The following is a 15,646-nucleotide window of genomic DNA, read 5'->3' on the forward strand; positions in this document are numbered from 1 at the left end:
GTGGGCAAGAGAAATGAAGCAATGAATACAGATCCTGACAGCAAGATCTTACTAACAATTTATGGCCTCATCATTACACATATCTCTGACAGCACATATATATGCTGAAGGGTATAATGAAATTCTCACTACATAAAAGCTTGGTGTACATCTATTGAGTTTTTCACAGCTATCTCCCCTGTGGCCCCTTTGTTTTGAAAGTATACATATAAGAGATTCAGTTATGTCTAAAGTGCTTTCATTTAAGATGTTGAAAATCAAATGTTATTTAACCTTCTATCAGAGAAGTGACATATCAGCACTGTGCCATCTAAAAGATACTACTTGCTCATTTGGTGAAGCTGAAGGTTTGGAATCACTAACAAACCAATTCTCCTGCTGAATCCTTTTTGCTTTTACTTTATCATTAGGAGATGCAACAGAGAGTGAATGGTGTTTTTTCTGTCTCGGGAGAACCTTGATATTTGTCCACACATTTAAACAAAAGAAAACTGCTTAATATCTGTGCCAACATGTGACACTAGTTCTTGCTGCAGAATCATGAAAAATTCACACATTATGCATTGGTTAAGAATGTCATCCTTTCCAAAGACCCAAAAGGCAATCCCTCACTTAAACATTGATTCAGAATAAAAATATCACAGAGACTTGTCCCCAGCATGGTACATTACACAAGCACGAAGTATCAAGAAAGGAAGAAAGGTCACATTAAAGAGAATGCAAGATGTATTTAATCTGGTTAAACAGACTAGCTCTGCAGGGCAGAAACTGTCTAAAATTGTGATTAACTAAAGCCTTACACAGCCAGGCTCTTACCCAGTGGAGCTTTTAGGCAATGAACATCAGCAGTACTCATGATTATGGGAGTTACAAGGAAATATGAAGCATTTGATTTTTATTGGCATAGCTTATTCCCTCTGATCTTTGTTTACAGCTTAATAGTACAATTGTCATCCCTATTCTTTGCATTTTTCTACTGACATAACTGCAGCTTTATACGTGAGAATTTGCATTGTCATTTTTTACATTATAGGATCAGACCTAATAAAAATTGTGTAGAGCCTATTTGCCAGTTTATCTTTAGACAGTAATATCTTACCCTTTGTCACCCATGATCAGTATCTTAGGAAGCCCAAGGAACTCCTTTAAACTAATGAGATAGTTTGACTATGTATGTGCCAGTTTCTCTAAATATGATCAGAGTTTCCTGTCTTCAGAGGTTGATTCACGTGGATGGGCCTGTGATATGATGACCTGCTCCATCAAGCTTCTCTTGGACTGACTGATATTTGGGCAGGTAATTTAACCTTACTTAGTACATAAATCCCCTTTGTAGCTTTGTGGGAAGGTGCACGTTTATGTTACTGCTAACCAAAGATCTCTAGAAACCCACTTACTATTGACAAGAAGCTATACTCCAGGAGTAAGATGGCAGTCCTAATACAGTAGCCTGACAGTGATTATATGGAGTGGTTTTCTAGTATCTGACCAACTATGTGGAAGTATTCCATTCATAATTGTTGGCAATTCCAAACAATACAAGTTTGGTTAAGCAGAGAAAGAGAAAACTGTATCTGTTGAATACCTTAACTGAGAATCCTTCAATTGTCTTTCTCATCTCTATATTAAGTTCAAAGACAAGGGGCTTCCCTGCAAAATACTGTGTATTTCCTTGTCCAAAGTTCAAAGGGGTTTTATCATAATCTGTATATGGTTTCAAATGCACTTCTTTCTGACAAATATCAGATGGATGAGAACAGTTCAGGACATTGTAGGAGACAGTGTCAGTAAAGAATCAAACATACTAGATACTGAGGCTGGACTTGATGACCTTTGAGGTATTTTCCAACCTGAGTAACTCTATGATTCTGTGATACCTCTTGTGCTTTCTATACCAGAATAGCTAAATACTTTGTAACATTATTTGGATTCTAGTTTAAAACTAAACAATAAAATTGTTTGTAATTATAGTCAAAAGCCATGTGATGCTTCTTTGCCCTTCCACAGTGCTTTTCAGATTAAAAGCATCTGCAAATATTTTATAAGCATATTTCCAGCCTCCTTGGAGTTTAGCTAAATAAATTGCATGTCTTTGTAGACACTTGTGGAAACACTCCAAGCTTAAGCAATGTGCATCAAATAATGTGTTGTTGAAAGCCCAGCTCTACATCCTTTTCCACAATCCCTTGGTGGAATTATTTTGTTACTCTGCTGTCTCCTGGTCCTCCTATTCTTTTATAAAATGTGATCTTTGAGCTGAATTCCTATGACTGGACTGATTTATAATTGAAGCAGTTCCAATTTTACATCAACTTTACAAGTTTGTCACCTTACAGAAATCAGTTTTGCTACACAAGGAGGAATACACACAGTGTTCTTTTGTGGCAACTAGAACTATTCTAAGCACAGAAGCTGTCAGATTGCAAATATTTAGATGAAACACTGCAAGAAATATAATGTGAAAGAATTCTACAGCTTTCTGATCAACACAATATTCATCACAATGCAGCATTTAGCTCGAGGTCAGGCACCAGATTGTCATCGTATTAATCATTTTTGTGTCTCAACTCCAGCCTCAGAGAAAAGGGAGTTAAATAACTCAGTTTACAACTACTAAAAATAAACTTGCAGACTTGCTGGATTCCTCCACATTAAAATGTAAACAACTGTCGGCTCCTCTGGAAAAGCTAGTTATGCCCTGCCTCTGACTTCCCCAGGAGAATTTCTATATTTTAAAAATGTTTTATGCTGAAGATTTGTTTCCATAATTGGGACTGGCCAGTTTTCTCAACAGCAAAATGAAAACTAAGTCTTTCCAAATAAAACAGTTGCTACTAGAGGCATGGCACACAGGCTGTGTAGAGGATGGCGTGAGCCATCTTGGCTGGGATGATAGCCAGTCATTTTCAAATGTAGGTGCCTCAAGAGAGGCAGATAAATCCATATTTAGATGCCTAGTTTAGAAGTGCCTGATCAGGCTTCACCTCCCTCACAGAACTCACAGATCCTGGGGGTGACTACCTGTCAAACCCAGGTTATTTGAAATGGAAATATTTTGCATTCTATTTTGGGGGCTAAATTAGGAACCACTTTTGACATTAAAAAGAATCTCAGTCCAAATTTTTAAATGCTTTGTTCAGAATGTTTTTCTTATGTTACTTGCTTTCTGAAACTACATTAGACTTTTTGCCTTAAAACACGCACTCATTGCAGTGAGCAAAACTCTCCTGAAAGTTCTGAGAATGCTTGGTGCAAAGGTGGTTAGCCAAACCACTCATCTGACTAGTGCATACTTCCTCACCATTTAGGATGGCTTGGTGAATCCTTTTCTTAATGCCCCTTCTCAGCGTGACATAGATTGCAGAAATTGCTTCTGTCAGGTATGGATAATAGTTATATATAGTTATCTTAATGAACATTCATGGATCATGCATACTTTTTCAGATCTGGGAACTAATTAGTTACTATGTATTGCACCATCTCTTATAAATGGGTTGGAAACCTGAAAGAATAGTCAAAAATAGCCAAAGTAAATGAGAAAGAACAGTTCTTTCTCAGAAGAAACTGGTGGGACAGTTTCCTGCTGGTACCACTTCCTAAAGACTGGTTGGGCTGCATCAACTTAAACTCTTCCTACACTTCCTTTACAGCCCCCCCAGCACTACTCTGCTCATCAGACACTAGTACGTTAGTGTAGACAATGTGTACCTCTAGCAGTGTTATAAAAACATGATTCTGGAAGTCTCCAGCAGAACCCCCTACTTATTTCAGGCATCCTGAACAGAAAATGATGCAAACTAACAAAATAATGGCTTCCTACTACAGAAAGATTAAATAGATATAAGTTAATCAAGGAAAAAAACTGGGGGAAAAAAGGAAGTTATGTCTTCCATTTCCAGGACCTCCAAAATTGAAGCCGTGGTTCAAACACCATGTATTGCCTTTGACTATTAATTCTATAAGGTTCCTCACTATCCTTGTTATCCATTTTCCTTGATGCCAGTCTGTGAGTAGATGAGGATATCAGTTTTCACACATTCTGTGCTCATCTTTCATTAGTTCATAACTGTCATCCTTTTCACTTGTACTTCTTCTGAGATAGAGGTAACAGGTATTTAGTATTATTCCACCGTGACTGAGAGGAGTAAATGTGAACTGTCCATAGTTTGGGAATGGCCTCGTAAGAATTACTGATTCTCCCATTTTTTTAGTATTTTAACTTCTAGAGTGCTCTTCAGAACATAAAAGTGATTGTACAATTCCAGACTTCAGATCTATCTAGCCCTTTATTCTATGTCTAACAAAAATAAGCCAGGGCTAGATGCCCTGAATAAGAAAAAAAAGAACAAGATAAACAGGTAATAAATAAACACAGGTAATAAATTTAAAATCCGTGGCCAGTGAGGCACTCAAGTCAATCTTACTGTTTAATTTCTTGGAGAGATTATGAACACATTTATCCTTAAAACACGCCAATTAATCTATAACAAAGAGTTTCACAATTTAAACAAATAATCCTTGAAGAATCACCCTCTTTTTTTCTTTTGTATCTGCCTGCCACTTATTTATTTTGTTGTCTCCTCACTCAAACAGAAAAGAGGTTGAGTGACTTCTAATGCTTTCTGTAATGCGCTTCTTTCTGCATAGTGGTATGATAGTTTTTTCTTTGCCCAGGAAGGTAATTATGATCATCACATGGAAGCTGTTTTAAAGCTCAGATCCTTCTCTCTACTTTTGTGTTATTCACTGGTCCCTGTTCAAAAAAACTTCTCTCATCCTTTCTATCAGCACCTCATTAAGAGAAAAGTTACCAACCCTGGCTGACAGTTCAGCCATTTTGCATTTCTGCTCCTTCAGATCTTGGGCACATGCCAGCCACTCGTGGTGGTTGGAGCATCCTTTCTATTCGTTCCATAATCCATTCCACTGACACTCCAGCCTGTGACATATTCTCTAATATCTCTTCCAACAAAAAGGGTTTGAGTGTGGAAACTTCCCTGTTTGTCCATAGCAAATGTTTCTATGCTTTGCCTATCTATTGGCTCTAACACTTCTCTGGCAAACTTTCTGCTCCTGATGTGTTTGAAAAAGAATTTATTATTACTTTTTACATCCTCCCCAATTTATTTATTTTTTTTCTTTTTTTCCAAAATTCACTTTGGCATACTTTTCACAGATAACCTGCCAAAACTTGTGTCTTTTTCTGATCATATCAGTTGGACAGAACTACAGCTTTATGAAGGAAGCCTTGTTCTTAATAACTAAACTTTACCTCCAGTTTAGTTGTGTTAATTTTTTCTTTTAGGATAGGCAGCATGTATCCAATAAGGGTTTCCAATACACTGTCTTCAAATAGCCTCTTGGTTACTTAAAGTAAATTTCCCGCTTTGCACAACCTTTTTTACTAAAAGTTAGAAGAAAGGTTTTGATTCAAACCCTACAGGGTCCATAACCCCAAGTGGTAGATTCCTTCATGTTTGATGCTTTTCTTATGCTAGAACTGGGTTCAAAATCTAAGATAAATAAGAGATAGCAGCACTCATACAGTGGTTTCATGAATGCAAAAGGCCTTAAGTATTTTTCAGAAAAGAGAATATGATTATAACAAATATACTTCATTATTATACCTACGGTTGACATGGATACACAAGCATTTTATTTTTTATGTGAAATAATTAATTGTAACATATTAAGGTGAAGCAATATACTGGGAATGTGTGTTCCAGAAATTGCTATCAGCTTTACTTTGCTATGCTGTTACTATTTATTCCAGGCAATGTTTTCCGTTCTGACCTTCGATTTCATATAAATTTCATACTCTCAAATTTCCAGTGAGTCAGCTTTATTTAGGTTTCACAGGCTCCAGTGATAAAAACAAAATAGGAAAAAAGAAAACCTAAGCAAATATTTGTATTTAAAAAAAGAGAGAGAGAGAGAGAAAAGACATAGTAAGAATCACAGAGTGACATGCTTTCTGTCAAAATCCTCCTACTAAGCCAAATAATAAAGCCCCTTAGATTCAAATCAGAGTACTATAATTTTGAAATATGCCTTGTTTCCCTTGCTTCAGCTAGTCATTCACAAACTAATTTCTTAAAGATGAAGAGCTGCAGAATTTCCACATTTTTATTGGAAATCCCCTTCGATAATTTTGTTACAATGCAGTTCTATATTTGGCTCCAAAATAAACAGCTGGATCAACTGCTGTCTTCTAGAGAGAATGAACAGTGAGAGAAGGAAAAAATTCCTTGAGGATTTCTTTTTTGCTTTTCTTCCAAGTTCTCCAAGGACCAGGACAAAGATTTAATCCAGTGAAATAATGCACGGCACATATATCCCCAAAATCACAGATCCTGATAAAATTCAGAAGACAGCATCATAAGACCTTCCCTGTGAGGACAAGGCTAAGACAGTGGAGGCTGTTCACTTTGGAAAAGAGAAAGCTCTGGGGAGATCTGAAGGCAGAATTTCAGTTTCTAAAGAGGAGCTATAAGAAGGAAGGGGACACTCTTTAGCAAAGTCTGTTGAGACAGGACAAGAGGAAATGACTTCCAACTAAAAGAGGGTAGATTTAGATTGGATATTAGGAAGAGGTTTTTTGCATTAAAGGTGATGAGGCACTGGAACACACTGCCAGGAGAGGTAGTGAATTTCTGGAGACTTTCAAGGTCAGGCTGGACAGGGCTCTGAGCTCCTGATTTTTCTGTAGATGTCCCTGTTCACTGCAGGGGAGTTGGACTAGATAGCCTTCAGGTTTCTATTCCAACTGAAATGGTTTAATGATTCAAAGATTCTATATTCACACATATTGTTCAGAGTCACACCATTTCATTGCTGCTTCCTAGTGTCACAGCTGTGATAGAATTTTATCCCAGAGGCACCTCCCAGCTGATGGGAATTAACTTGTGTAGAGGGATCAATGGGAAAGAATTGTCTAGAAGTCATTTCACATCCTGCTTCTTTGCCCACTACAAAACCTTGTGCTTCTACCCAATGAATCCAATAAAACAACCCATGCTAAGTTGAGCAGACATGAGTATGCACAATGTTGTTTTTTTTTTTGTTGTTGTTTTTTTTTGTTGTTGTTGGTTTTTTTTTGTTTGTTTTTTTAAAAAAAGGCATTTTTCAAGTACACAATGTAAGGCTATGATAATAGATCACCATATCAGCTCCAGTGAAAATCAGCATTGTTTTCACAAGTAGCAGTTTCACCTAAACCCAGTCTGATCAAGTGTTGGAAGATATTTCTGGCAACAGTTAAAATTAAGGTCCATCAAGCCTCTCTTGTCAATTTGAGTTGATTCAGTAGAGTACACTGGATGCAGATAGCAATCATAAACATCCATCTTTGCTTCTAAATATGATTTTCCAAACTGAGATGCTCATCAACAAACATAATTGTACTCACCCAAGAAATAACCTGGAAGTCAGTTGGGTGGACTTGAGACAAATTGGTTACATCTGGAATAAACCCTAGGGCTGCAACTTTACCTGCTCATTATTTTTGTCAATTCAGGTTCTGCCCCTTCACAAAAGAAGAGTTAACCCCAAAACTTTGTAAGTATTCTTTATGAGTATGAGATTCCTTGAAATATTAAGGAAGAAATATTCCCAAATGCTCTGTTGCCTTTGATATGTTTCACAGGTTTTGATTTCCCCGTATTCTGCAACATTTAATTGTACTATAAAGTACTAATTAAAGTTTTTTTTATTGAAAAACAGATGATTTTGTTAAGTAGATTTCATTTTGTGGTTTCTTTTGTGCAGTATAATCTTAAATGAATGTTATTTTTTAAAATTCAGATGAAATTAAAATCTTCAAACTGTTAAACTCTTGTATCTCAAAACTATAAATATATCAAGACAGTCTTAACAGAAACCATTTAAGATCAATTGAGAGCAGTCCAGAGGGCATGAGTCTCCAGTTGGCTGGACATTACAGCAAAGGGAAAGTTGTTTGTGTCTTTGAAATTTACTGCCAGAACAGACCCAGTAGACATAAAACAAGAAGTTTAGAGCGATTTTGGCAGGCTGCTCTGAATCACTTTATTACTCTACTGTAGTTGAGCTTTTTCTTCCACTCTCCTTGTGGTTTTCCACTCTGACATGACAAAGATAATAGTAGTAAAATAGCATGATTATTAATGTAGGTACCTTTCCAGTAGGCAACAGAAAACATGAAAAAGTATAGAATATCAGAAATAATCATAATACAAGTTCATAATTAAGAGCTACTTCCTGACAAGGAATAGATGAAATATTTAGAATAATGCAGTATTTGAAAGGAAGGTCCAACCAGGCTCCAGCAAAAATTAAGAAATAATAACAGATACTCATGAAGGTATAGAACAAAAAATCACTTGATCTCCCACTTTGTGAACTAAATGGCCTAAATTCCTGAAATCTCTTTTCATAGTTCATAGGCTTCTCTGAGCAATTTCATCACTGCCCACCTGAACTATGAGTAGTGGAAAATAATCGGTGAACCTAACCAGCTTTGGGAGTTTCCTGGTTATGTTCCTGACTTGGGCCCCAGGAAGGCAGCACACTTCCCACTGGCTCAGGTCTGGTTTGCATGTGTTAAACTATGTGATAATATAATTACATGATATTTTGTACTGTTCTATGTAAATGTCTTTCCCTTGTAATTTTAGCTTGCTATGAAGTATGTTTATTTAGGTTCTCCAAATTACAGATCTAATATTAACAGAATTTAATGTTGCTAATTTGATTATAATAATGACTGCTGTCAGTAAAAAGATAATATTTTCTATTAAACAATCAGACAGAAAAATGACTTTATAGGAGCCCAAACTTATTACATAATTATCTTGGGAGATAATCAAGACAGTTAAATTTAAATCTTTAGTGTTTAGAAAGCAAGCAGATATATTCTACCAACAAATTCTTATCAATCTGAAGTTAATCCTCTGAAGGATGATCATAAATTTAACAACAAAAGTTTAGTTACTTCTTTTTATCTCAATTATCACATGTATCGCTTTGGAGGCCTGTATATATTCAAATATTTATCAGCTGTGATGGTATTATTTTTTCTGGATGCATAATGAAATCATCTATCATCTGCAAGCTGCAGTCATTTCTGCATACATGCCAAAAGAATTCTGTCCACGGAAACCAGAGAGAAAATCCCAAGCTTCCTTTTCCTTCAAGGAAAAGAACTTTCTGTCTCACTTTCCCACCTCCTCTCAAACAGATACTACATTGGGGTGACTGTCCCATAAAGGATCCAAAGTGCAACTGAAGAGAATTAGAGTATCATGGCAACTCACATATGCTATAGGATCAAATGTAATTATCAGCAGCACTTCAGGGAAATGAGCAGCAGCTCTCACTTGAAATTCAAGCTGTTGTGCAATCACTAGGGTGCCTCAAGACAAACTAACGAGCAAGACAACTGAGAAGTAATTGTTCTCCTTAAAAATGGTAAATGCCAAAGTCTTTTTCTCAGAGCAAAGGATCTTTTTGGAGAAGCTGCACAGCAAACTATTTTTGGTTTTATGACTTTGAAGTGACATTGCCTTAAATGAAAGCAAAATGCATATTCTAAAATGATTTTACATTCTCCATCTCAAGCTTGCTTGTATATAGAAAATCAGTATGTAATTAACCTGCTTAATAACACCCTACAAAGGAGTTTATAGTTAAGTTTAAAAAAATTTTCCTCCTGTTCTACCCACACAAAAATGAAGCTGCAGATGATCATTTTGGTCTTTACATAATGTTTAGAAAAGTTAAAGAAAAATGTTTCGGAACTGATCATCCTTAACAGTTTGACTGAAGTAGGAGTCTGACGGGAATAGATAATTTGCAGTTCTTGTCTTTTGCATGCATAAAAATGACCCACATTTTTAGCACTAAAACCTGTTTAAATTTCATATAAGCTAATGTGCATACTTCCAACAAAGCCCATTTGCTACTACGGTAGGGAAACTAAATAAGACTATGGCTTTTAGTTATTTGCTTGTATATATCACCAAAAACAGTACATAAAAATTAGGACTCTATTCTGAGAACCAAAAAAAGAGGGAGAAAATAAAATGAAAGGGAGACAAAATTCAAAGAGCACAAGCAGTATCTAGGACATTTTTCCACTCTACATTAGTCCTCTAAAGCTGAAAGCACTCATCTGCATGATAAAGGCTTATATACAGGAGTAGATTTTGCTGCTAGTTCCATCAGGAGCCTAGTAAACCTATGTGTTTGGAGCTTTCCACGTCAGTGAGCACATGGGAGCAGAACTTTGCTCCAGCCAAAGGCTGAATTTGTCTTCTACTTTTCATAGAGTTTTGACAACACTAAGATTTTCCTGGGTCTCCAAACCCAGAAAAGGCAAAAACTGGTTTGCCTTTCCAACTTGTCTTCATTGTTCTAGAAATATAGAGAAGATATATTTGTATTTTAAAGCACAAAGAAAAATGAGAGCTCAGAATTTGAAGTGTCCCTTGGCACATTAATAAATCCTGTTTAACCAACATAGTTCATCAGTCCCTTCACTTCCATTTAGTGAAAAAAGCCAGAGCAAGCTTTGCAGCTGCTACTTTTCAAGACAGCATTTCAGAGTAACACATCCATCAATGTGTCTTGCAAACTTATAAATGCTCCAAAGCAATGTAAAGGAACAAATCATAGAGTAATAAATATGTCATGTCATATTCAGAGCTGAATTATGTGAATATAGACTGCTATTGTTTTAAAGAAGTCCTGAAAACACTGTCTACTGCTGCTTTTCTTTCCTACTTCTTTTTTTTTATAACATAGAACTCAAGCAGAATTTACTTTATTGTCTTTATTTGCATCTATCTGTGTTATCTTGAGATAAAGAAAGAAAGAAGTTCCCTTTTGTCACTGTTGGCAAATGAGCAAGGCATATATTTAATTACAGATAATTAAATAATTATATTTAATGGTTGATATGACAGTTTTACATTACTTTTAAGTATAATAGTAAACTGAACAGTCAGTTATTTTAAGTAATTTATTATTTGGTTGTATACTTTCATCCAAAAAAAAAAAAAAATAAAAAGCAAATCTATGAAGTTTCCAAGTACGTGGGATCTCGTAGAAAAAAAATCTAGAAACCAACAAATGTAATTTTAAAACAACAGAAAATATTAATATTACTACCATTGTCTTCTTGCTTCAGCACTGAATCATATAACAGGCAATGATTTCACATGGCCTGAATGATATACACTAATTCTGATCTTGAGAAAATCCTGTTTTTTTTATGTCCCAGTTCCTGTGTGTACTGGGATAGAATCACTTTCTTCTTTCAGAAAGGTAATTGAGAAAAATATATTAAAAACTGTGAATGACTGCCAGATAGACAATTCTAATTTTCTGACCAAATACATAATCCAGCAAGATACATATATTTACCTCTGTGATGGACAAACTTAGTTATCCTGCTAAGTTTTGTCTAACACATTTCTTATTCTCCTGGCCTTTTTGTTGAATATTCTCTTTTAGTTCTTATGCAATAGCTATTAAAATGATACATTAACACTATCCAAAAGTATAGACTTCAGAATCCTAGCAGAGGTGTAACCATCCCTGCCACGGTAATCTGTGTGGAAATGTTAGTCTGACCTCACAAAACTCATTTCTGCTGTATTCAAAAATAGAATAGTCCCAGACTGAAATCTATACCTGTTCAGTCTATACCCAGACTGAATATACCTGTTCTGTGCTTGGCATAAACGGATCCTGTGAAAAGCCACTGCTGTGAGTGACCACAAAGTGAAGTTATATTATTAGGTCGGGACAGTCTGAAACACAAATATAGGTTGGGAAACAAAAGCATTCAGGACAGTCCCATGGGGAAGGACTTCAGGGTGTTGGTGGATGAAAAGCTCAACATGAGCCAAAAGTTACCAAATGACAAAAAAGAAATCAGGTCAGCTATCAGTCATTGTTCCTTCTTCCAGTTAGATAATTGGAGCTACAGAACTATAGTACTGAGATTATGCGTACATTTTTTTATTTTTATTTTTTTCCTTATTTGATCTGTGTTTGAACACCTGAAATCAGAGAAGTATGTGACATTCCTCTCTTTTTTTCTTTTTTTTTCTTTTCTTTTTTTTTTCCTTCTTCTTCTTCTTCTTTTTTTTTTTTTTTTTTCATTTACATAGGAAAGATAAAACTCATCTGGAAAAACAACGTTCTATACACAGTTAGTAGAATATACACTTTGGGTAGACTCACGACAATCTTTACCCATCAGACACATTGTATGATTATTACTTTATTTCTTTCAAACTAGGTGAAGGGTTTTCTCAAAATGGAATGAGAACAATTGGAGACAGAATTTTGTCAGAAAATGACTTCCTGGTCATAAAGCTCACTAATAACTACTGTTACTGGAATCAGCAAGCAAAGGTCACACAGTTGGTGTCTCTGCTCTCATGTATTGGAATAAATACCAAAAGAAGTGTAAGAGTTATTCATAACTCTAGAAATTGGGAGATACCAAAGATAAATTATGGGGTTAAAAGTATGTTTTAAATTCAAGAGTTACGTCACACTCCAATTAGAACTGAAAATCTGAGAGGCAGGATCATTAAATGAATGTAATTTTTATTTGAAAACCTAGAGGGTCCTACCTCAAAAAGAATTACTACTAAAGCATTTGATGTAAAGGAATAGAATGAATCCATTACTTTTCAAAACTAGACTTCAAAATTATATTAAAATAAGAAAAAATGAATCTCTTAAAAGACAGCCCTCATATATTAATACATACTAGATGATAACATTGTTTCTATGGTACTGTGCCTTGGTTTTGTGTGTTGCTTTTTTTTTTTTAGTAATTATCCTTTTAATGAACCTTACTGTGTAAGTTCAATCTAGATAACAAACTATGTTATTGTTTAATGGAAAACTTCTGTCAGACAAAGTATACTTTTCATTGAATCTGAAACATGCAATTTAGAAACAACACAAATAAGAAGAAACAGATGTTGGGTACAACCGGTGATTTACGTAAATGACAGCTTTCATAAAAGTAATCAAATATCCCACTTTATAATTAGACAACAGACAGGTGCTCAAGTATCACAGGAAATAAGTAGAAATATTTATAACACTTAAAACATTTAGTTGCTGAACAAGTTAGAAATTAAAATTAGAAATTCCTTGCTAAAAATAAGCCCTAAGGGAAAAATCACAGAATCACAGAATTGTAGGGGTTGAAAGGGACCTCTAGAGATGACTGAGTCCAATGCCACTGCAAAGGAGGCCCCCTACAGCAGCCTGCACAGGTAGATGTCCAATCACATCTTTAATTCATTTCCAGAGAGGGAGAACTCACATCTTCCATGGGTAGTTCCAGTTCTCCATCACTCTCACTGTGACAAAGTTTCCTCACTTATTGTTGCGGAACTTCCTATGCTCGAGTTTATGGCCATTTCCCCTTGTCCTGTCCCCACAGACTGCTGAAAAGAGGTTGGCCATGTCTCTTTGACTCCCACAGTTAAGATACTTATAAACATTAATAAGATCACCTCTGAGTCTTTTCTCATGGCTGAGATCCAACCAAAGGTCTCTATTCAGCCAGTCTGGCCTCCTTGCTGGACTCATCTCCAGTTTGTCTTCCATGACCTGGGCATGGTCAGCTTCTGAACCTTTAAAGTAACTTCCTTAAAGTATTCCCAGCCTTCCTGGGCTCCCACACTCTCCAAAACTACCTCCCAAGAGACCCTCTCAACCTAAAGAGGTTTCTTTCTTTCTTTCTCCTAAAGAGGTTAAAGTCTGCCCTCCAGAAGTCCAAGGTGGCAGTTCTGCTGACTCCCCTCCATGGTTCAACAAGGACTGAGAAATCTAGCATCTCATGATCACTATGCCCCAACCTTTACATTCCCCACCAGACCTCCTCTGTTAATAAACAGTGGGTCCAGGATTTTGCTTCCCTTTGTTGGCTTCCTCACCAAGAAATGGGTAAATTGAACCTGTTGGTTCTACAAAGAGGGTTTCTGTGTCAAAAGAGAAAGCTAAAGACTGCATAATTCCTATGACTGAGTAGTTCTAAACTTATGTGGCTGCTTTTCATAGTTTGTTAGCTTCAGGAGTGACTGTGAACATGTTGTTCTGTCTTTTAAACATGAAATATAGATTTTAAAATGAAATATAGATGTACAATGTTTTTCAAAGCATGGCAGGTGAATCCTGACAAGAATTTAGCTGACCTAACATCAAATAACCAACCTTGCAGTTTTGCCCCTGCACTGATGGGTGGTTTGTGCTTATCACAATATGCTTCAAAAGAGCTACTAAGAAGGAGAATAATAAATGGGATAGACTAAGTTGAAGGTCAGCTCTGCAATGCACCGAAGTGTTCCTTGCCATTATTTGTTTACATGGGCAGCAGGGTGACTTGAAGTGTGACATCTTTCCAATCTGCTTAGTTCTTTCTCACAGAAAGCAGAACACACAGATGGGGAAGAAAAAGATGGGTCTTGATGAAGAAGCAGTTCCATCTTGTGCTGAGTGACTAGAAAAATTAAAAAGTTTTTCTTCTTCCACTGGAACAACAGGTAAGATTAAGTTGACTTTTATAATACAGAGAGCCAAACAGCTAGAAGACTGTGGGATTTTCAGACAGACATAGAACAGATAAAACATCCGTAGGAGAGTAATAAGAAGGGAAGACAAACTAAAGTGGAGAGGAAAGTTACATGCTCTTCCTCTTACTGCCCTTAAATGAATCATAGAAGTTCCATTCGGTGAGGAGAGGCAGGTCTGAGTACACAGTTATGATAGGGAAAGCAACTAGTCTAACACTGTCACAGACATTTATTAACCTTGAAAGACTTCTTTGTGCAAATAATGGATGTGAAAACAAACACAGTACTGTCTATGGGTTCCAAAACATTATGAATTAAGAAAGTATAAAGAATCTCAATGTAAACACAAAGACATCACTGAATATATTTATGCTTTGGTGAGCTGAAATGTATTTAGTTGCGTTTCATTTTTCCCCACTATTAATCTCCACTGTGAACACCTGCATGACTCTATGGTTGTTCCAAAGACAGATCTACCAGCAATAAAAAACAAAACTGTCTTTGCAGACTGATGATACAAAGCAATTCAATCTAATTTTCAGCAGCAGCTCCCAAACCTTCTTTGCACATTACTGTAAAAGATCAGACTAATAGGCATGCTAGCTCTAACTCACTTTTCTCTGCTGTTGATTTTATGTTTTTCTCAGTATGCTGTTGTATACAGAAGACTATAACCTATATTTTTAATGTTTTGGTTTTTTGTTTTTTTCTTTTTGAAAAACTATACTGACATGCTTAAAGGATTTAGCCTGAAAAAAAGGGCATTATAATAGTAATTAAGACTCTATTTGTAATCTATTTTCAGTTACTACTTCCGGAAATATCAAAGACTAAGACTGATGAGTACTTCATATACCACTCTAAACAGATTATGGAACTACAGTGAAGAAGATGTTGTCCTGTCCTATAATAAAAATGGAAACAATACAATTTTGGTACTGAATATTTGAAATAGAATGACTATATACTTTGCTCAGAACAAATATTAACGTAGTTGACCTTCTTATAACTCATCATTTCAATCTTCAGTAAGTCATATTCCCCTCCATCTGGGATTTATG

The 15,646-nt window shown here is 35.9% G+C and overlaps 1 long non-coding RNA gene across 1 annotated transcript in view; it reads left to right on the forward strand.

The window, feature by feature from the left end:
• The first annotated feature begins 1,150 nt into the window (after positions 1–1,150).
• LOC116653423 overlaps positions 1,151–15,646 on the forward strand; it is a 35,965-nt gene continuing 21,469 nt past the window's right edge. Inside the window, exons 1-2 of the long non-coding RNA XR_004307236.1 lie at positions 1,151–1,297; positions 14,427–14,555. This is a non-coding gene — a long non-coding RNA (uncharacterized LOC116653423). The remainder of the gene's footprint in view (positions 1,298–14,426; positions 14,556–15,646) is intronic.

The sequence above is a fragment of the Coturnix japonica genome, chromosome 4 (assembly GCF_001577835.2).
Source record: "Coturnix japonica isolate 7356 chromosome 4, Coturnix japonica 2.1, whole genome shotgun sequence".
NCBI classification, from domain to species: Eukaryota; Metazoa; Chordata; class Aves; order Galliformes; family Phasianidae; genus Coturnix; species Coturnix japonica.